This window comes from Sorex fumeus, unplaced genomic scaffold (assembly GCF_029834395.1).
Source record: "Sorex fumeus unplaced genomic scaffold, SorFum_2.1 ptg000039l, whole genome shotgun sequence".
Lineage (NCBI taxonomy): Eukaryota > Metazoa > Chordata > Mammalia > Eulipotyphla > Soricidae > Sorex > Sorex fumeus.
Window position 1 is genome coordinate 4301779 of NW_026606096.1, and position 23002 is coordinate 4324780.

The 23002-nt window shown below is 40.0% G+C and overlaps 1 non-coding gene across 1 annotated transcript; it reads left to right on the plus strand.

Moving 5' to 3' along the window:
• Positions 1–4278: 4278 nt before the first annotated feature.
• LOC130028438 (5S ribosomal RNA) lies at positions 4279–4397 on the plus strand. The gene has a single exon (XR_008793176.1). It is a non-coding gene; the product is annotated as a 5S ribosomal RNA (ribosomal RNA).
• The last annotated feature ends 18605 nt before the right edge of the window (positions 4398–23002 follow it).

Sequence of the window (23002 nt, forward strand, 5' to 3'; positions counted from 1 at the left end):
GCAGGCAATGAAGTCAAGGAGGACTAGGGTGAGCACTTGCAGAGTCCAGGAGTGCCTCCAACTCCTGCTGCCAGACAAGACAGGTCTCCATGCTGACGCCACCTAGGGGCTAGGAGGAGACTGGCTTCTTGCGCCTGGGAGTCAGGTCACTGGACAGATCGGGTGAGTGCCTAGTGGGGGTAGGAGAAATAAGGCATCTGGCCAAAGCATAGACGGTTGTCAGTCCACAGATATTTATTGCTTCCCTGGAGAAGAGTGAGACCTGATTTCTGATGTGGGGGGAATGGAGAGGGAGTGGTAAACAGTTTTCGTGTGCATTTATGAAAATGTGGGTATGATCTAGTGCTAGGGGACTCTGAAAGGAAGTCCTTTGGCAAGGACTATGGAACTGTATGAAAGTCATTGACTGTATCATTGACTTGGGTCAAAGTGGAGCAGGCAGTTGTGCATGGTTGGCGTGGAGCCTTTGAAAGTGCTGCCATGGCTGCTGCCTCTCGAGCCTTCTGATGCAGAAGTTGGGTAGAAGCATTTCTTCTGCCTCAGCACTGTGTGTGTAGGTGGTTCTGAGCTCATGGACTATCCTTCTCAACACTTCGGACTTTCTAAACCCTGATGTAGAGTCTATCATCTTGTCATCAGCGCTCAACATCTTTCCTTTATCCCAGGTGCCAGGGCATTCCACCAGAACACTGCTGACCTGGAGCAAGAGGGATGGATATATATATATATATATATATATATATATATATAGAGAGAGAGAGAGAGAGAGAGAGAGAGAGAGAGAGAGAGAGAAGGGGGAGAGACAGGGAGAGGGGGAAAGAGAGATATTGTAATTACTGCCTTAAATCATTTCCCCCTACTTTAGGGACCAGTTTGAGAATATGTGTTGCAAATTTGGCAGGCTCTGATGCTCAGACGTGCCAAATGTAGCTGGAATTGCCTTTGCACAAGTGATACAATAGAGTTTGTGTCTTGATATTGGAGAGTATGTCTTTTCCAGAGACAGTGAAGCATTAATGTGCCCTGCAAATAGTAATAAGCCCAATAACAATAATGAAATAATAGATAAAATAGCTACCACTTATTTGACATCCGAAGTCACCAAGCAAAACCCATAAGACAAAAGGAAGAAATAAGATTAACACTTATCTATGTTATCACAGGTTTCACTATGGGGGAGGGGTGATAAACAATCGAAAGGATAAAAAAGATGAAAACATGGTGTGGGAGGAAGCTCAGTAACACTGTTCTCAAGCACAGACAAAAAGCATGTGAAAGAAGCTTGCCTGTCCATCATCCCCAGATGGAAGTTGGGGTCATTTAACAGAGCCAGGTCCTTGCCGGCACATCAAATTAATTCCGCTGGTCAGAGGGCACCAGACATTCAAAAGCACGACAGCTTTGAACCTGACTCACATTCAAAGCCAATGAGCACTGACTGAAAACCTATGTTGGAGACATTGGGCCAGAAAATTTTATTTGCATGCTAAAATGTAGTCTGCACCTGGTCTGAGGTATTGTCTTATATTGGTTGAGAAACTTGTAGGTGTTACCTAAGGTTCCATGATGGTTTAGTAACAGTGGCAGTTTCCTTTCTCTATTTTAGCTGTTTTTTTTTCCCATTTTTAAAAAATTTTTTATTAGTGAAACACCATTTTTGAGATCCTTTTACCTGGAAAACATTGGAACTGAGGATAGCTGGGTGCCATAAGGACACTTCCTTACTATTCTAATCATCTCTCTCTCTCTTCTCGGGTGCTCTTTCTCTGGGACATTTGATGGCTAATGATTCTCCTACTTTCTTTTTTTCATGGTGCAGAGATTAGTTAAGAAAAAATGAACCTTTCAGCATTTGTATCACAAACCATAAGAATCAAAATATGAGAAAGAGGGTTGGAGAGAGAGAAGGAGGGAGGGAGAGAGAGAGTGAGAGGGAGAGAAAGGGAAAGAGAGAGGAAGAGAGAAACAGGGAGGGAGAGAGCGGGATGGAGAGAGAGGGAAGGAGAGAGAAGTGTCTATTATAGAGGCAGGCTAGGGTGATGGGTAGTTGGAGGGTCGGGAGAGAAACGGGGGGCATTGGTTCTGGGAAATTACACTGGTGGAGGGATGAGTGTTGGAACATTTTATGACTGAAACCCAATCATGAACAGCTTTGTAATGCTCTATCTCATGGTTATTCAATAAAAAATAAAACAAAATAAAGATAAAATGAAGTTATAAGTAATAGAATCTGTATAATGAAGGCAAGCCAAGAGAAGCAGGGCAGAAGCTGAGGATCACCAAGATGGAGATATTTATACTCACAAGCAGAGTTTTGTGTGTCCCCTTTACTTCACGGGGCCCAAGAATGTGGTGTTCGAGTATTTGACACTCTATAGCTGTTCACCAGATTTAATTAATTTTCTTCTTGCTCAGTTCCTAAACTTTGCATTTCCTAACCTCTCTGAAGGAAAGGTAAGGTCAGTTCCTAACCTAAAAGAAGCCAATGAGATGTAGGCAGGAGTGATGTGTACAACTTTCAGAAACAGGCAGTAACATCTTCTCACTTATGGATTCCATGCCCCTTCCTTTTCCACAACACCTCTAGAAACCAAAGACCAATCATGGTAGCATAACAGATGGAAGGTGCTTGGCTATTAGCACAGTGAAAGAAGAACCTTCGTATGTGGAGCCATTGCGATTAGAGGACTTTAACTACTACTAGAGACAGCAGTAGCTTAGCTAATATACTTTAGTTACATAAATAAATACGTAAGTACATATTGCCAACTTGTAGAACATATAGATATTTAAATAAACCAATATAGAGAACATATAGGTGTATAGATAATAGATATATATATTATATAACACATATACATATAGAAACACATATAAACATAGAAAAGCAATTGCAAGCTAGAAAGTCCTTCAGAATTTAAAAGCTTCAACTTTATGGCACACGAAGCAAGAAGCAAGTCCTAACAGCATAGCCTTGACTGTGGTTCACAGCCCGCAATGTGGTCCCTGATGGAACCTGTATTTGAGGAGCTTCTATTGAATGATTTTCTTTGCTGCATTGTACCTTGATCCAAATGACCTAGAGCAGGACCTTTCTCCTCTTGGTAAATTGTGTGTGATACCAACAGTCTCTTGTTGCTGAAGAAGAAATAAATAGTGGTTTGTTAAGATGATTTTTGTACATACTTGGTTTCTATGTAAATAGCTATTATTAGACATAAATCAGATTGAACCCTGGGATTCAGAAAGTCAGTAAATATTGAAGAAGCTACAAGTGATCACTTTCAGTATGACATTTACTTTCAATGATGCCTGTTAATTTATCCTAAATTATCTCAAATGGTAATAAAGTCTTTTTTGGATATAAAACAGGAAGTAGACAAAGATTTTCATACTAGACAAATTAGAGAATGATCATTTTCAAGTCAGGAATATTTAACCATTTGTTTTCTTGATCTTTTCTTGCTTAATTCAACCGAAGAGTTATCAATTAAAGATAAACTTGGAATAATGATAAATTAACAGCAGTATGGGAGAAAGATGAGTCAGATTAAATCATATCTAACTTGAACATGATTTTAAACACTAGTGCACAAGATGAAGTACAGGTTTTTAAGGTGGGTTTGAGAAAGTAGCTCTGCCAACAGTTTCTGTGCGCTGGGAATAGACACTGAACCAGAAATAAAAAGTTTTCACTCCACAGGGAAGACAATGTGCAGTAAGAGAATCTGATGTCAGGTAAAAATAGACAACAATCACTGCACCCTGCTACGTTTCTTACTAACTCATTTAAACTTTGTTAGAGCTTTATAGGTAAGTGCTATTGCTCAATCTACATTTTGCAGATGGGAAAACTAATGCACAAAGAATTTCCTTGCCAAAGTTAGGGCATCTCCTTTCCTTCCTGCCCCTTTCTTCCTTTTGTTGTTTTAATGACCTGATGACCAGAAATCAATACACACTTGTTTAAGTGTTGCTTGAATGCTAAATGCAGTGCATACCAGGGGGTTCATTCTTTGTGATGCTCACAAATATATTGGTTGCAGAACTTGTTGGAGGTGGCTCACCCTCATTTGGTTGTTCAGCAGAAATTGCACACATTTATATGTGGTGCCAGGAATCATTAGTGGTGCTTCCAGGATGGCATTTGACATGTGGGGTAATGCTAGGGATTGTTGTAGAGGCATCATACTCTTAAACAAGTGCTTTACCATTGAACAATCTCCAAACTTCAAGGAGCATGCACTTAATAACTAATATATAGTGTCTCTTTTCAGTGGTTAGGGTTATACCACCCTGAACGCGCCCGATCTCGTCTGATCTCGGAAGGTAAGCAGGGTCGGGCCTGGTTAGTACTTGGATGGTAGACCGCCTGGGAATACCGGGTGCTGTAGGTTAGGGTTATAAAGAACATAAATTGAAGAGCAAAATACAATGAAGAGAAAGTGGGTAATTAGAATGCTTAAGAAGAGATGACATTTGAACGAAATCTGAATCAAGAGAGGGAGTCAAATTGAAAACATGGAGGAAAAATTTTTGTTCTGGGTAGAGGAATAGGAAGTGGATGGACCCTGAGGTGGAAAAAATGAAGAGGTCTTAAGGGAAATCAAGAAGACTGATTTGAGTGATAAGCAAGAAGAAAAAAACGACAAGATTAAGTTAGAAAGGTAGCCAGGCCTGTATCTTGAAGGGCCCTGGCTTGCATGATAAAGGCTTGAGATTATGAACAAAGGCTTATGGAAAACAATTCTGGTTCCCTGGTGTGTAGTAAGAGTAAAAGATGGCAGCAGTGGAAACATAGGAGGCTTTTGCCTCAAGTGCTGGGGGAGAAGTCCCCTGGGATAGAGAAGGAACCACTATGACAAAGAGAGTTGGAAATGATCACTCTGGATATGAACTGAGTGCTGAAAATAGGTAAGGGACCAAACATAATAACCTCTCAGTATCTGTATTGTGGGCAGAGGAGCGATAGCACAGCGGTAGGGCGTTTGCCTTGCACGCAGCCAACATGGTCCACCGGAGTTCGATTCCTCCGCCCCTCTCGGAGAGCCCAGCAAGCTACCGAGAGTATCTCGCCCGCATGGCAGAGCCTGGCAAGCTCCCCGTGACGTATTCGATATGCCAGACACAGTAACAACAAAGTCTCCAATGGAGACGTTACTGGGCCCGCTCGAGCAAATCGACGAACAACGGGAGGGCCTTTACCTTTACCTTTTATCTGCATTGCAAACCATAATGCCCAAAAGGAGACAGGGCTGGGAGGCAGAGAAAGAAAGTGTCTACCATAAGAGACAGACAAGGTGGGGGAGGGAAACTGGGGACATTGCCATGGACACACAGCAAACAACTGTGACACACCATCATTTCACAGAGAAAGAACCACTAATTGGGAACTATAGTAAAGTCTTACATAAAGAGAATTCAAGAGAAAATAGAAAGTGAGTTAGTAAAGGAAAAAGAAAACCTTACTCCAAGAGTTTTTCTATTTGGGGAACAAAATATCCATAAAAATTTAGGAGTCTTACTACACAGGGAACAAGAAAATAGGGTCATAACTGAGAAAGAACTAAGTTCTAGGAGATGAAATTTAAGCGGAAGAAAGGTTAACCACAGGGAAAAAGTCTTGTAGGTGAAAGGAAATAGGATCCTCCAGACAATGATTGGGGATGTCCTCTAGGAAGAGTTTGTCCTCTGTGACAAAAAAAAGGGTAGATCTTATTGGCACAGAGCCTATGAATTGTGACTATAGATTCTAAGCATCTCTCTGATTATTTCTATGTTCTCAGTGAAACAGGAAATTATTGAAGAGTTAAGAGGTATAAAGAGGTAATAGATTTTTGAGAAGTAAAAGTTTGTGAAATAATCACCACACGGAGTCATGGAATGGATACCAGTACAGATACTTTGTTTTCTTGAAAATTAAAGATGAGTGTGTCAACCCATCTGAGGGCTTGTGGCCATAAAGTGAAGATGACAGAAATCAAGGAGTTTTTATGTTTTTTAAAAAATTGATTCATCCCATACCCGGGATGAAGGCGATGAAGGTATGTAGTAAGTGGAGAGATGATTTAATCATAAGTGAGATATTTCCAGGCTGCTCAGAAAGGAGCTCAACAGGTTTGTTCATTTATTGAATTGATTAATTTAAATTAACGACCATGGAGAGAAACATGAAATGTGGATTGACTGTAAATATAGGTTTTATGACTTTGAAGTTACGGAAGATTAAAAAAAATCATGGTCCAGAGAGATAGTACAAGAGATAGGGAGTTTGCCTTACATATGCCCTGTCTGGGTTATAGCCCTTGCAATGCATGTGGTCCACCAAGTACCTCCGGAAGTGATCCCTGAGCACAGAGCAGGGAGTAAACCCCAAACCTTGTCAGGTGTGGGCCAAAACTGTTGACATAGGTGTACTAGATAATGTAAATTGGAAAATTGGGATAAACATCAGTTGAGTGTTTCACATTAGAATATTATAGTTGGTGCAGTTGGTAATGAGATCTATGTTATGAGCATGGGAGTAATTGACTGAGGTGGGGTTGAGGTGATTGCTGATCTTGTTTTTAAAGTTATTGTCAGATACTGAGAAGCCAGAGGGATAAATGTATCAAATATAGAAGTTACTGAGAAGGTGGGCTGAAGGTGTGGCTCAGTGGCAAAGTAAAGGTAAAAGGTAAAGGCCCTCCCGTTGATCGTCGATTTGCTCGAGCGGGCCCAGTAACGTCTCCATTGGAGACTTTGTTGTTACTGTGTTTGGCATATCGAATACTCTCAGTAGCTTGCTGGGCTCTCCGAGAGGGGCGGAGGAATCGAACTCGGGTCGGCCATGTTGGCCGCTTGTAAGGCGAACACCCTACTGCTGTGCTATCGCTCCAGCAAAGTAGATGACTTTTATACATGAACCAGCAGTGAAAAATGAAAAGATTCTATAAGTCACTGGGAGGGATGGTATGGGCAGGATATAGGAGAAAGGACTATAAATAAATGCAACAAAGAATGGTAGGTAATTAGGTAGAAAAAATGACTGAATCTTACAGTAGGATCCTAAAGGTATGTTTTCTTTTGAACTGTGTTGAGAACGGTAAACCCCTGATGACTCTTTGGAAGTGCTTTTAGAGGGGCTGCCTAGTAATGGATATATGGAAGTATAATGGGAGGCTCTAGAATCTCAAACTGGAATATGTCCTTACCTTTGTCTCTATCTGCTTTCTGACTGCTAAGTCACAGAGGATGCTGATGGATGTTGCTATGAGAACAGATGGTGTCTTCCCATGGCAAGGCAACAGTAATCAAGGCCAACACAGGTCCATGGGTAGATGCTGTGGTTAAAAAGTTCCCCATACTTGGAAGCCTGCCTCAAGGGCTGGGGAAGAGGACAATTGGGATAGAGAAGGGACAATTATGACAATGATGGTTGTAAGGTGTCACTCTGGATGGGAGATGTGTGCTGAAAGTAGGTAAAGAACCAAACCTGATGGTTTCTCAATGCCTATATTTCAAACTATAATGCCCAAAAGGATAAAGAGAGAGAGAGACAGAGAGAGAGACAGAGAGACAGACAGAGAGACGGAGACAAATATAGAGAGAAACTAAGTGCCTGACATAGAGGTGGGCTGCTGGGCAGGGGTGGCAGGAGGTATGATATGGGGGATATTGATTGTGGGAAATGTATACTGATGGAGGGGTGGGTGTTGGAACATTTTATTACTGAAATCTCATCACAAAAGCTTTGTAACTTTATCTCATGGTGCTTCAATTAAAAAATAGTGTCCAACAGTGATAGCAAGAGGAGGGCAGTGTACATGTCCTAGTGGTGGAGAAGATCCTCAGGAAATAATCTGCCCTTTTCTCATCCACCATATAGGTTTTTCCAGTGAACTTTGCACATCTATTTAGCTCGGCAAGGATTGCTTACATTTTTTTTCTCTTGTGTTTCAGAGTAACCTTCCAAGCCATGCACAGGAGTCCAGGGAAAACTGCTGGTGATTCTTGGTCAACCCCAAGGTGGTTCATTATGAGAACCCAAGGATCTATACTGCTTAGGACACATTGTCAGGGATGTCAGTGACATTCTGGTGGTCCTTGGGAGCCACCAAGGCCATGACTACAGTTACTCTAATGCCTTCAGGGCTAAATCTAACAATGAGTGGGGGTCATGTGGTGCCATAGACTGAACTGGAGGTCACACACCATTATCCTAACGCCTGTACTGTTGCACAAGCCCCAGGACATTCTAGTTTTATTTTTAAGTTTTTATTTATTTATTAATTTTTTTATTTCATAAAGTAGATCACAATATTTGATTATATTTAATACTCAAACATCAATCCCATACACCATACACATTCCCAGCACCATATTTTGGGTATTACCAACCCAGACCCCAATCCCTGCCCTAAAGCAGACCTGAAATATTTCTCTCTAAAGTTGGAACATTCTAGTTTTAAATGAAAAGTACTTGGAATGTGAGTACTCCAACATCTTAGAGATAGGCACCCACAGAGAGCTGGATCAGAGATACTTTGTTTTTCTTTTTTCTTTTGGTCACATCTAGTGATGCTCTGGGGCTATTCATGGCTTGGTTCTTGAGATGTGAGGGATTAAACCTGGCAAAGTTTAGTGATCCCTGGGTCCCTGAGCCGTAGCTCAATGAAGTAGCTCCAGTTCATTGAGCTACTTCTACAATCCCCAGAGACATATTTTGATGGATACTTTTTAGTTCTTTTTACTACAGAATTCTGAGACAGAGCTGCCATTCATACTTGAAGATTTGATTCAGCAAGCTGACTACTGTTTACATAACAGTTTCTCTAAACTATAGGGTTTTGTGCCTAATACTTATTGTTGTGTTTATGTTCTTGAGATTTATTTTTGAAGCTGCTTTTCTTTTGAGTTTTTTAAGTTGTCCACTGGAAGATGACAGGAGAACTTCCCCTCAGCTATGGTTTTCTTTTTATGTCACCTCCCAGGGATAATGCTTGTCACTAGCTTTTTGTATCAGTATATTCAGATCATACCTGGCAAGATGGTGTATAAGATTCGAGACTATAGAATAACATGGTTCTGATTTGAACCTCTGCTCAGGCACTTGCTTACTATTCCTTATCCCGTCCGGTACCTTGCTTTCTTCAGTTTGATTGGAATAAGGTCTTAACCTCACTCATAATATATGAGGAATAATGTGAGATAAAGAAAATGTATAATTCTGAGCAGAATAGCTGACACATGGTAAGCATTCAACAAGATAGTGTTAATTGAATAATTGTAATCAAAATTATCATTATCAAAATCAAAGATACAATTGCCAATCACCTTACAGCAGATTATAATAATGATTGTTCTATGGAAAGATGTTCAGAAGTCTGTACCCCTCTCTTCTAATATTTTTCCAAACCATATTAAAGCTAGTTATGAATTCCACTCTGAATTATTTTAGTATAGTTGGTATATGTGACTAGAACTCTTTAGTTTCAAGAGACAGAAAATTAATTCCTATTAGATCTAGTACTTGAAAATGTAACTAGGGACCAGAAAGGTAACACAGTGATTAAGGTGGCCATAGATCAGATTGGCCAAGATGGTTGAGAGGAGACTCAGGCTTCTTGAGCATCGCTTGGAAGACTTCCACTCAAAATTTAAAAAAAAAATTTCACTTGATCACTTGACATCCCGTTACTCATCGATTTGCTTGAGTGGGCACTAGTAACATCTCCATTTGTCCCTGTCACGTGCTAGTGTAGCCCAATGGCATCTGCTTGCTCCAGGAACACAAAGAGCCTCAAATCATTTATTCAGGGTCTTGACGAAGAAGTCTGACCATCTCATAGGTGGACAACCACACGATCTTTTGACGTCTCATGGAATACAGTTGGTAACAGCTCTAGTCCAGTGGTCATCTCCAAATTGCATTGCGTGTCCAGCCCATTTGATTTTTGATGCTTTGGCAAACGAGACAGCATCCCTGATTCTCAATCGTCGATGAAGGTTGTAACTGTGGATTCCTTCTCTCACTTGAGTGAAGTGTTATACTCTAAGCATAGCTCTTTTGATTCTTCTTTGGGAGACAAATAGTGTTCTCATCCTGTTTTCGTAGGGCCCAGGTCTCTGAGGCATATGTTAGTGTAGGAAGAATGGTGGAGTCAAAGAGATGTGCCCAGAGCTGGAGATTCTTCGTTCTCTTAGCTATTTCTTTGATGCTCTTGAAGGCGTTCCAAGCTGCTCTCTTCCTCCTGCACAACACAGGTGCCAGGTCATTCGTCATATTGAGTTCTTGACCTAGGTACACATAAATGCTGCATTCGGAAATGTTCGTTCTGTTGAGAGAGAATGAAACGTCAGGAACGGGACCATTTATCATAAAAACATTGTTTTCATGAGATTCAGTTGTAGTCCGACCTTTCCACATTCACGGTCAAAGTTGGCCAGTATTTGTGCTACTTGGCTAATGTTTGGTGTTATCAGTACAATGTAATTAGCAAAGTGGAGGTGGTGTGGATGCCAACCGTCTGTCTTCACTCCCATTCCTTCCCATTCCAGTCATCGCATGACGCTCTCTAGGGTGGCATTGAAGAGTTTCGGTGAAAAGGTATCACTGTGCTGAACCCCTCTCTTTACGTTGATGATCATTTCCTTGTAGAATGGTGAGATCCTGGTGGTTAATCCATAATACTGCTCATGGAGGATCCTGATGTATTGAGTTTGAATGCCCTGTTTGGCTAGGGCTTTGATGACCACTTCAGTCTCAACAGACTCAAAGGCCTTCTTTAAATCAACAAACATTAGACAGAGCAGCATCTTGAACTCCCAAGAAATCTCAATGAGCTTGGTCGCCATGTGGATATGGTCGATTGTGCTGAATCCTTTTCAGAACCCGGCTTGCTCACATTGTTGTCCTTCATCTAGTGTTCTGCTAATCCTATTCAGGATGAGTTGAGTGAACAGCTTGTAGATGATGGAGAACTGGTAGATTGGGTGATAGTTGCCGATGTTGTGGATGTCCCCCTTCTTGTACAACAGAATGGTCCTGCTGGTTTTCCACTGGGACAGAAACTTGCATTCAGACAGGTAGTGTGTGAAGAGCCGAGCCACATGAGTACATGAGTACTGGTGGCAGATTCTTCAGGTGTTCAGGTCTGACCATGTCTGGGCCAGGTGCTTAATGGTTTTGCCTGACTGATGTCGCTGTTGTCCCAAAATTCCAAATGGGATAGGACCACCATCTCTTTGATGCAAAATTCTACTTCATAGAGCTGGGAGAAAGGGCTGCAACGTTTAAGAAGAGAACTCCCAGAATGACCACCAACTGGGAGATCTTTTGGCACTATTGCAGCACCAAGGGAAGATGCTGTCATTGACGACATTGACACAGAATACGATCGACTGGTTGAGCACCTCCATGATTGTGCGAGGAATGCCGAGAGAGAAAAAGCCACAAAAAGATGCCTGTCTTCACAAACTCTTGAGCTCATTTGCCAACAAGCATCAGGCAACCACAAGCTAACGTCTGAGCTCACAAAGAAGTGCAGAGAAGCAATAAAGGACGACCTTAAAGAGAGAATAGCAGCAGTGCTGGCAGATGCAGCAGAATCTGGGAAAAGCATTCACAACACCCGCCTGTCCTTCGCCAACTACAAGACCAAGATGACTGCCCTCCGAAATCCTGATAGATCTATCACATCTTCCAGAAGGACAATGGAGAAGATTATCCATGACAGCTACTTGGATCTCTTCTATAGCCATGTCCACCTGCCCACATAACAAATTCTGCGGGATGTATATGTCGTTCCCCACCTCCCCCCCTCTCCAATTTAAAGTGACCAGTTTTTCAGAGGGAGAGGAACAGACTCAGAATGATCTCTCTAATATGTTAGATATAAAGAAAGTTCTTAGGGGTTATTAAATGTCCTAAGACAATAGAAACAAAGAGCAGGATAACTGGTCTTCAGTAGGAAGCTTGGCACTGGGGTGGGAGTGGGGGTAGATAAGTTAGGGAAGGGAACAACAATACAATAATAGAGGGAAAATGTGCTGTCAAAGAGACAGATAAGGGGATGAGGGTATTCTGGGGACATTAGTGGAGGGTAGAGCACACTGGTAAAGACATTGGTTTTGGAACTTTGTACACCAGGAACTCAATCACAGATATCTTTGTAACTTTGTAATTCAGGATGATTCAATAAAAAACAAATGTTTAAAAAGCGACCAGTTTTCAAATAAGCAGCTAAGGAGAATAAGTGAATAGATAAAAACTCAAACTTTTCTTATCTTCTTTTTTCATTTTTCAAGTCAATTTCCATTTCTGCTTTCTCTCAAGTTTTTATCTAGTCAAGGGCAGTCATAGAATACAGTCCTTGCATATGAAAATTAAAGGAGAAAAAAGTGATTTCCTTACCTCAAACTTGTGAAGAATTCCAGGGAAGAATTCTAATTGGTCCAGCCTAAGTCACTGCTCAAGCAGGGCAAGAGGATATCTGATTGACAGCTGTATCAAAGCCCAATGGGACAATGCTCACAGTAGTTGTGCTGCTAACTGAAGAAGGTAAGAAGGTAAGGGAATGCTTACATGGTTCCTAATAACTAATGTCAAAATTCTGAAAACTTTTGGTAGGTTTTAAAACAGTCTCTAAATTTTCTTCAGTTCAGTACAGTCTCTGTATATTGGCTAAGGATATAGGTCTAAAGTTTGACTGTGTATATTGGCAAAACAAATTTGAGTCTGATGACTATTAGATATCTTAGATATGTGATATCAAGAAAATTACTAATCCCTTGTTTACACTCGTTTTCTTGTATGAAATGGAGATGGGAGCCTCTTCCATCTCATGGAGTTGTTTGGAGATTAAATGATATAATTTGTGTGTTGCCTGGTTCACATGCATGTTATTAATACACAGTTACATCATCATTTACATAATTGGCTTAAAAATCTATGAAAGGGCCATTGCTTATAAATGAAGAGCTTCCTTAATGAGACCCAAATACTCTAATTCAAACTAGTTTCTGCAGGAGGCCTATAAACTGGATCTATCCCCGAGACTTTTCCCCAATTAGTGTCCAGATGTTCTCATCTTGCATAGTGGGGTTTGGGGGTGTTAACTCACTTTATAAACTGTATGAATTGCTTTATGCAAAAGAGGGAGTCAATAAGATGGGGCATGGTATAGTTTAAAATGAACTATTGTCAAGATCTTACTTTGAACAAACAATTGAAAATATATTCAGGTAAAGTAACTATTATAGGAATCATCCAATAATAGGTGGAAGCAGGTTCATACCAGAGTTGGTGCTCTCAGAGTTGGTACAGTCCACTCTACCAGAAACTCTATATTCCCATGTCTGAATGAGCTTATCCTTCTCAGGTTTTTCCACATCTCCTAAATTATCATTTATGATGTTTGCACTTTTGAGATAACTGGTGGATAACTTCATACATGAGGTCATGTGTTTAATCCCCTGCTCTTCCCACATGTACCATATATGGTCTTGAATGATTTTCTGTCTAGGACTAACATTGCAGCAACAGAGTACACGATATCCAGTCACCATAGCTGGGTGTGTGTGAAGACTGCAAGAAAAAGATCCTTGATTACGGCCCACCTGCCCTGATGCTCAACCCCTGAACTGACATGTGGCTTGATGTGAACTGAAGCTGTAGAGAGCTCCCGGAGAGAAAAAAACACCTGTTGTGAACCCACACTTTTGTATGGTTAGTTATCTCCCAAACCCCAAATCACATGGCAGCTTGCACAGTTCCATGAAAATTTTACTCTGGCTACCCCACACGCTCAAAGTCTTATTGGAAACACTAGGATGATAGTCTAGTAATACTAAAAAGGTAAAAGGTAAAGGTAAAGGCCCTCCCGTTGATCGTCGATTTGCTTGAGCGGGCCCAGTAACGTCTCCATTGGAGACTTTGTTGTTACTGTGTCTGGCATATCGAATACTCTCGGTGGCTTGCCGGGCTCTCTGAGAGGGGCGGAGGAATCGAACTTGGGTCAGCCGTGTTGGCCGCTTGTAAGGCGAACGCCCTACCTGCAACAACAAATCAACATTAAAACATGGGGCTTAAAGCTCCTCTGCTTTGGTAGCAAAAGTTGTAGCCATTTTCTCACTTCCAACATTGGCCCAAGAGTACTGCTTAGTCATAAGTAGTACCAATCCAGTCAAACCCTCATCAATGGTGAATGCAACATCTAAGTCCATGGGGAAATGGAAGAACACAGAAATGACAACAGAAAACAAGCATTCACAAAACTCCAGGGTGATCCCTAGTAACATCAGGATTCTGTAATCTGAAAATATAAGTCTTCAGGGCAACAAGCATTCTCAATATCTAAAAATGACATTTGAGCAAAGAATCAATAAACTTGAAGAGAGGTTCATGAAATTGTTCAAATAAAAGTGGTGGAAATTAAGAATGTAGTAGCAAGCCATAGAAGCAGTGTGGATGAAGCTGAAAAGCAAATCACTCACTTAAGAATACAGTACACAAATTCAGCAAGAAAGAAGAGGAAATAGAAAGTAGAATGAGAAAAATGAAGATTATATAAGGGAGATTATTGACATTACCAAGAAGAGCAACTCTAGAATCACAGGAATTCCACAAGTAAAATAAATAAATAATTGAGGAAAATGTACCTAATCTGAAGAATGAGATGGGAGCACTGATCCAAGAGGCCCAAAGAGTACCAGTGTAACCACCTCCCATCCCCCAAAAATTAAACCTGTAGTTAAAAATCTCCCTAGAAACAAAATCCTAGTCCAGAGAGATTCACTAGTGAATTCTACCTAAACTTTAAAGAAGAGAGTGTCTATTCTCCTCAAGCTCTTCCAAAATACAGAGGAAAAAAATAAAGAATCCTCCCTAACAGCTTCTATAAAGTCAAATTTACACTAGTACTCCCAAAAGAGAGACATTATTAAAAAATAAAATTATAGACCAATACTCTGATAAGTAACAATGCAAAGAACCTTAACAAAATCTTAGCAAAACAAACACAGCAAAATATTAAAAGGATTAAACACAATGACCAAGAAGGGTTCATCTCAGGGGTGCACAAGTGGTTAAATATACACAAATAAATTAGCGTAATATATTATATCAGAAACCTGTCACTGTCACTGTTCTCCCATTGTTCATCGATTTGCTTGAGAGGGCCCAGTAACGTCTCCATTGTGACACTTGTTACTGTGTTTGGCCTGTCAAATACATCATGGGAAGCTTGCCAGGCTTTGCCGTGCAGGCGAGATACTCTTGGTAGCTTGCCAGGCTTTCCGAGAGGGGTGGAGGAATCAAACTCGGGTCGATACCAGAAATAAGAAAGATAAAAATAATATAATAATTTACACAGGGGGGGCATTTGGCAGGATCCAACACCCATTAATGATAAATCCTTTCAAATAATAGAGATAGAAGAAATAGATCTCTTGTTGTAACAGTCCTATGCAACAAACGCATAGACAGTATACTCAATGAGGGAAAAAAACCTTTTCTTTGACACAGGCTTAAGGCAAGGGTGTGTACTCTTACTCAACACAGTATTGAAGTTTTCCCTTTTTCCTTTTTTTTCAATACCGTGTTTACAAACTTGTTAATAATATAGTTGTTTTGTTCATTCAATGTTCAGCATCAATCCCACCACCAGTGTGACATTCCCTCTACCGTTGTCCCCACTTTTTTTTTTGCTCTTTGGATCACACCCGGCGATGCTCAGGGGTTACTCCTGGCTCATGCACTCAGAAATTGCTCCTGGCGGTGCTCAGGGGACCATGTGGGGTGCTGGGAATCGAACCTGTGTCGGCCATGTTGGTTGCATGCAAGGCAAACGCCCTACCTGCTGTGCTATCACTCCAGTCCCCGCTTTTTGAATCCCTAAACCAACCCCCTTAGTCAGCACAAAATAAGTTATTTTATATTTCTTGTTATAGCAAAATCATGCTCGAGCGGGCCCAGTAACGTCTCCATTGGAGACTTTGTTGTTACTGTGTCTGGCATATCGAATACTCTCGGTAGCTTGCCGGGCTCTCCGAGAGGGGCGGAGGAATCGAACTCGGGTCGGCCATGTTGGCCGCGTGTAAGGCGAACGCCCTACCCGCTGTGCTATCGCTCCTACCCTTAGCAAAATCATAATTGGAATTATCAAAAAATAGTTCCATAAAAATTTGTGAAAATTGTTGTATTTCACAATATTGTTACTAAATTTATGGTCTGAGGATCTATTGACATGTTTATGACTGTCTACATTATTTCTTTATTTATTTGATTAATGAGCTTAGTAGGCTTCTATTCTACTTTCATATCTTAGTTGGTGTTCTCCTACTAGGCTGTCAGTGTTGTGGAATTTGGAGGTGTCATGTGGCTGTGTATGTGGCTGCATGCTCCAGGAGTTCTAGGAGCACTAGAACTGGGACTATTCTTTTTTTTTTTTTTTTTACTTTTTTTTTTTCTTTTTTTCCCCTTTATTTTATTTTATTTTTTTTAAAGTTGTAGATTTACAATTTTTTGTGCTTTGGTTTCAATTATACAATGATCAGATACCCATCCCTCCACCAGTGCCCATTTTCCACCACCATGGATAATATCCCTCCCACCCCCATCCCCCCATCCCCCCGTCTCTGTGGCAGGGCAATCCCCTGTGTTCTCTCTCTCCTTTTGGGTGTTGTGGTCTGCAAAAGAGGCATTGAGTGGCAAACATGTTCAGTCCATAGTCTACTTTCGACATGCATCTCCCCTCCTGGGAGGATCCTCCAAACACCCTTTATTTGGTGCTCCCTTCTCTATCTGAATAGCCCTTTCCTCTAGGATACCCGGCTGGCCTCTAAGTTATGGAGTAATCCTCCTGGTGCTGATCTCAGCTATTTTTGGGTATTAATCTCATACTTTGTTACTTTATATCCCCCAGATGAATGCAATCTTTCTATGTCTATCCCTCTCTTTCTGACTCATTTCGCTTAGCATGATACTTTCCATATTGTACCACTTGTATGTAAATTTCATGACTTCATCTTTTCTAAGAGCTACATAGTACTCCATTGTGTAGATGTACCAAAGTTTCTTTAACCAGTCATCTGTTCTTGGGCATTCAGGTTTCTTCCAGTTTCTGGCTATTGTAAAGAGGGCTGCAATGAACAAACAAGTGCAGATGTCACTTCGACTATACATTTTTGCCTCTCTCGGATATATTCCCAGGAGTGGTATTGCTGGGTCAAATGGGAGCTCAATTTCTAATTTTTTGAGAATCGTCCATACTGTTTTCCAGAAGGGCTGAACCAGTGGACATTCCCACCAACAATGAAGGAGTGTCCCTTTCTCGCCACATCCACGCCAGCATCGGTTGCTTTTGTTCTTTTGAATTTGGGCCAGTCTCTGAGGTGTGAGATGGTATCTCATTGTGGTTTTGATCTGCATCTCCCTGATGATTAATGATGTAGAACATTTTCTCATGTGCTTTTTTGCCATTCGGATTTCTTCTTTGAGAAAGTTTCTGTTCATTTCATTGCCCCATTTTTGGATGGGGTTGGATGTTTTCTTCTTGTGGAGTTTAGAACTGGGACTATTCTTAGCCTTTCCTGAGGACGCTCCAGAGTTTGGCTTGGAGGCTGGTGTGCCTATGAATTTATCAACTTGGCAAAGCTTCAAAGGTTAACTATGAAGTTGTGAAGCTGGGGCATTTCCATAGCAAAGGCTGTGGGATGTGGATGTGGCTCTTAGAGCTTCCAGGAGTACAGGGGTGAGGTCAGGAGAGGCTTCTTTCTCCCAATCCCAGAAGGTCTCAGTGTTTTCAGCCTGAAAACCAGTGTATCTGGGAGTTTTGGTGGCTTGGTGTCTAGTCCAAAATTAGTTGTGGAGCTTGAAGCCAGGCGATTTTATATAGCAGAGGCTGTGTGGTGTGGGTACAGATGCAGGGACATTGGTAGGGTGGGAACTTGGTCTGCTCCCCTTCCACGGAGACTCCAGAGTTTTCAGCTAGAAGACCAGTGTGCCTGTGAATTTTATTGGCTTGACACTACATCAAAGATTAGTCATGAAGATGTAAAGCTGGGCTGTTTACATGTCAGAGGCTGTGGGATCAGAATGAAAGTTCTTGCTGCCACAATTAAATAAGAAAAAGGTACCAAAGAGGTTCTAATTGGAAAAAAATCAAACTACTATTTGACATAATATACATTAATAATATGCATTTCAATGTATGTTATGTCAAGAGATAGTTAATGCAGGTGACCTGAAAAAATACACTGAAAACCCTAAGAACTCTATTAAGAAAACCTCTTAGGAACAATAAGCCAATAAAGTAAGTTAATAGCTCACAAAATTAATACACAAAATATGATGCATTTCTGTATGCAAACAATGAACTAATAAAAAGAAAAGAGACTATTCCTTAAAAAATAGTGATCCCAAAGATCAAATGCTAAGAAATCAACTTAACGAGGGAGAACTATCTACAAAAAACTATACAACACTGCCAAAAGTAATAGAAGAGGACACCAGGATTTGGAAAGACATTCCCTGTTCATGGATCAGAAGAATTAACATCATCAAAATGACGTTCTTAACAAAAATAATAAACATAGATAAAATAGTACTCTTTTTATTTTCCAATGACATTGTCCAAAGAGTTGGAACAAACTTCAAAAACTGGGAGCAAACTTCATAAAATTGTATGGAAGCATCAAATTCCTGAATAGCCAAAGGAATTAAAAGAAAAAGAGATGGTGGAGTTCTTCATTTCCCAACTTTTAATTTTGGCCACAACTGGCAATTCTCAGGACATGGTCCTGGCTCTATGCTCAGGAGGTCATCCCTGACAGTTGTTGGTGTGATGAAGATCAAACTTGGATTGGTCACGTGCAAGGCAAGTGCCTTACTTTTGGTACCATTTCTTCATCCCTTTGTTTCCCAACTTTGAAATATGCCAAAAAGTTGCGATAAGAAAACTACAATAATCAAAACTGCATGGTACTGGACTAGATCCACAAATCAATGGAACACAATTTAGAGTCCAGAAATAACCCCCCCCCGATTTATAAATTGTTAATCTATGACAGAATTAAGTATACATGAAGTAGAACAAAGAATGTATCTTCAACAAATGATGTTGGTAAAACTAGAAAGCCACATGTAAAAAAATGAAATTAGAGCTATACCCCACCCCTTACAAAAATTGAATTCAAAGAGACTAAAGACTTTGTGATTAGATCAAAATTCATGGCTAAATTAATAAACTAATTGAAGAAAAAAGAGCAAGAATTCTCCAGGAAATTTAGCTAAGAGGTATGTCTAATGACCACAGAGCCAGAGGCAAAAAACCCAAAAATGAACAAATGAAACTGTATCAAATTAAAAAAAAATGTCTGCACATCAAAGAAACTACCCATAGGCCCTTTTGTGGCACTTTTGCCCTGAGACTTTTTATTTATTTATTTATTTTTGCTTTTCGGGTCATACCTGGAGATGCTCAGGGGTTTCCTGGCTTTGCACTCACACGTCATTCCTGGCAGTGCTCAGGGGACCATATGGGATGCTGGGAATTGAACCCGGGTCGGTCGCGTGCAAGGCAAATGCCCTACCCACTGTGCTATCACTCCAGCCCCCTTGCTCTGAGACTTTCATGACCTTGATTATGTCTTATTTTCCCACCCCCCAGTCGAGGGGTTGAGGCCTGCTGACATAAATTTTAAAACCTCACAGCCAGGTGTGCTGAATTTTTCCCCTCTTTCATCAGATCACTGGGTTATATTCACATTACTCTACCTACTTCACAATCTCTAAAGGCAGGCGAGTCATAATTAGAGTCCTAATTTAGTGACAGAATATGGTGACAGAATACTGTCACTGAATTTGGCCATAATTTGCCAAAACTAAATGGAAGTAACCAGAACATTGCCCTGTCAGACTCAAATACCATTTCATGGTAATAAAAATTGTCTGAATCACAGAGACATAAGGAGCAGCCCATTACAATAAATAACTGATCACATCAGTATTAAGGTAACCAAGAATCTAAGAATCTAAAGCTTCACTCTGAGCATCAATAAAAGTCTAAGAACAATGGGAAAACAAAGGAAGTCAGTTGTACTAGCAGACAGGACTAGAAGCAAACAGAAGCAAGTCCTGAAATTTAACAAAATTGTTGAGTCTGGTAGAGAAAGATCTCAAATCAGCACCCTCTACAAAGGCAATGGAGGTTAAGCAACCACTGAAAGAGAAATTCAATCACCTCAGAAATTTGATTCAGAGTATAAAAGAATCCATATAAATGGAATCAAAGGAGCTAAAGAATATAATAGCCAGCCATAATAACATAATTTTGAAAACAGAGAACCATATCAGTGAATTTGAGACAAAATACTAGCCAGCATTGATAATGAAAAGAAGTAAAAGAATAGAGGAGAATGTAAGGTACTTAATGGATAACAGCAAAAAGAATAATTTCCAAATTATAGAAATGGGAGCAGAAAAAGAGAAAGGGAAGAATGATTGTTGAAAGAGAAAATAGAGAACTTCCCCAGTCTCTGGAGAGAGATTTCTGCACAGATTTAAGAGGCTCAAAAATATCAAACAAAATAGACTCCAGTGAAACAACACCAAGACACATAATTATCAAAATAGCAAAAACCTGAGAGAGAATACTTAAAATATCAAGAGAGAAAAAACCCTAATGTACATGGAAAATAACATTAGAATTACAAAAGATCTTCTGTATAAAACTATATAAGAAAGAAAAGAGTGAAATGACATATTAAAATTATCGATTGAAAAAAACTTTTAATTTAGCATACACTACCCTGTAAACCTGTCATTTAGGATTGAGGGAGGAATAAAAACATCTTCAGACAGAGAGGAGCTGCTTGCATCTTCTATAACTAAATAAACCCTGCAAGAATTACTGAAAGGCCACCTATGAAAAGCAAAAGTCAATTAAAGAAACAACAACCCCCTCACTGAAAAATGGCAACACAGTCCTTTATATCATTAATCCTCTGAATGTCACTGGACTAAACTCTCCATCAAAAGATGTGCAGTGACTGGATAGATCAGAAAAACAAAGCCCATCTATATGCTGCTTACAAGAAATACACACCTAAATTCTCAGGATAAATAAATTCAGGCTCAGACTGAAAGGATGGAAAACAATCCTACAAGCCAATGGTAGACAAAGAGAAAACTAAAGCTGGAATAGACATACTTATATTAGACCAAATAGCAATTAACCTAAAGTAATTAATTAGATATAGAAAGGGATACCTTTTACTGTGAAGGGAACAATAAGTCAGGAAGTATTAATGGAAATGGACTTAATGTAGTGTCAGCAAAGTAAATAAAAATTTTTGCTTAAAAACCTAAAGAAACTGGGACAGGAGTGATAGTACAGTGGGGAGGGTGCTTGTCTTGCACACAGCCAATGTGGGTTCGATCTCTAGCACACCATATGGTCCCTTGTGCCTTGCCAGGAGTGGTCCCTGAGAGCAGAGCCAGGGAGTAAGTCCTGAGCATCACCGGGTATGTGTGTGTGTGTGTGTGTGTGTGTGTGTGTGTGTGTGTGTGTGTGTCCGTCCAAAAACCAAACAAAAAAGAAACAAGAAAAAATTGATGTAAGCAATAGTAATGAAAGACTTTAACACTCTACTTTTACCACTAGAAAGTTCAACCAAACATATTATCAGTAAATAATGATACGAGATCCCTAAATGAGAAGCTACAAGAACTTGGATTAATGATCATATACAGAGCATCCTATTTTCAAAAGAAATAGGAAAAACATTAGAAGATTTATCTCTGGTATATAGAAGAATGTTAGCAGGAGGGAATGTATGATTGCAAAGAGGAGATACCCAGATTATCCTTGAACATTTGCTTATAGAAATGAAAAGAACAGGGAAGGAAAAGAAGCTGAAGAGGGTTGGGGCAGTATGAAGAGATGGATAGGAGGTAACAGCGGAAGGGGTCAAGTGCTTTGGGCTCATTTGTGGTATAGAGGTGGAGTATAGGCATATACATGTATTTTTTGGTTTATTTATAGATATACATCTATCAGCTACAGAGCCAACAATACTGCAAGCATGAGATCTAAACTGCCATAACCAAGCTTGAAAATATGCCAGTCAAGGAGACTGAATGGGGTGTGGGAGGGAACCAGGGGACATTGGAAGAATGAAGACAACACTGGCATAGGGATTGATGTTGAAAAATTATACTCCTATAATTTTCCTAAATTTTTAGAATAAACTCTGAATAACTATGTAAATCCTTAAGAACAAAAACTCTGGGCTAGATGCATTCACAGGTGAGTTCTACCAAACCTTCAAGGAAGACTTATTACCTTTACTCCTTAAGCTCTTCCAAAATAATGAAGGGTTTGGGAAGCTTTCCAATGACTTCTCTGAAGGCAATGTCACACTAATACCCCAAACAGAGATACTCCTAGAAAGGAAAACTTCAGACACATTCCTGATAAACATTAATGCAAAAATTCTTAACAAAAGCTCAGTGAACCAAATCAAATAGTATATCATAAAGATCATACACTATGATCAAATGATGGTCATATTAGACATGCAAGGATATCCCATAGAGTTCCCTGATCATTGCCAGGAGTAATTACTGAGTACAGAGTCAAGTAACCCCTGAGTATTGCCTGCCATGGGCCAACCTCCCCCACTACCACACATATAGCAAAAAAAAAAAAAAGAAAGAAAGAAATTAAAATAATTAAGGATGATCTAACTTATCTGTGGTATATAGAATAAAATATATATTATTATTTATTATTATATATTATATATAATATATCTTTTAGGGAATGCAAGACCCTAAAATGGGTAATATCTAGATTACACTGGTCCCTGTATTATAGATTTTAGGATAGGGAAGGAAGAATTAAAGGATGAATTAAAAAGAGTCAAACAGGAGAAAGGGGCTAGGACGAGGATCTCAGATAAATTGTTAGAGTAGAGGTATGGTATATCTATTTATCTTAACCACAGGACAACAAAACTA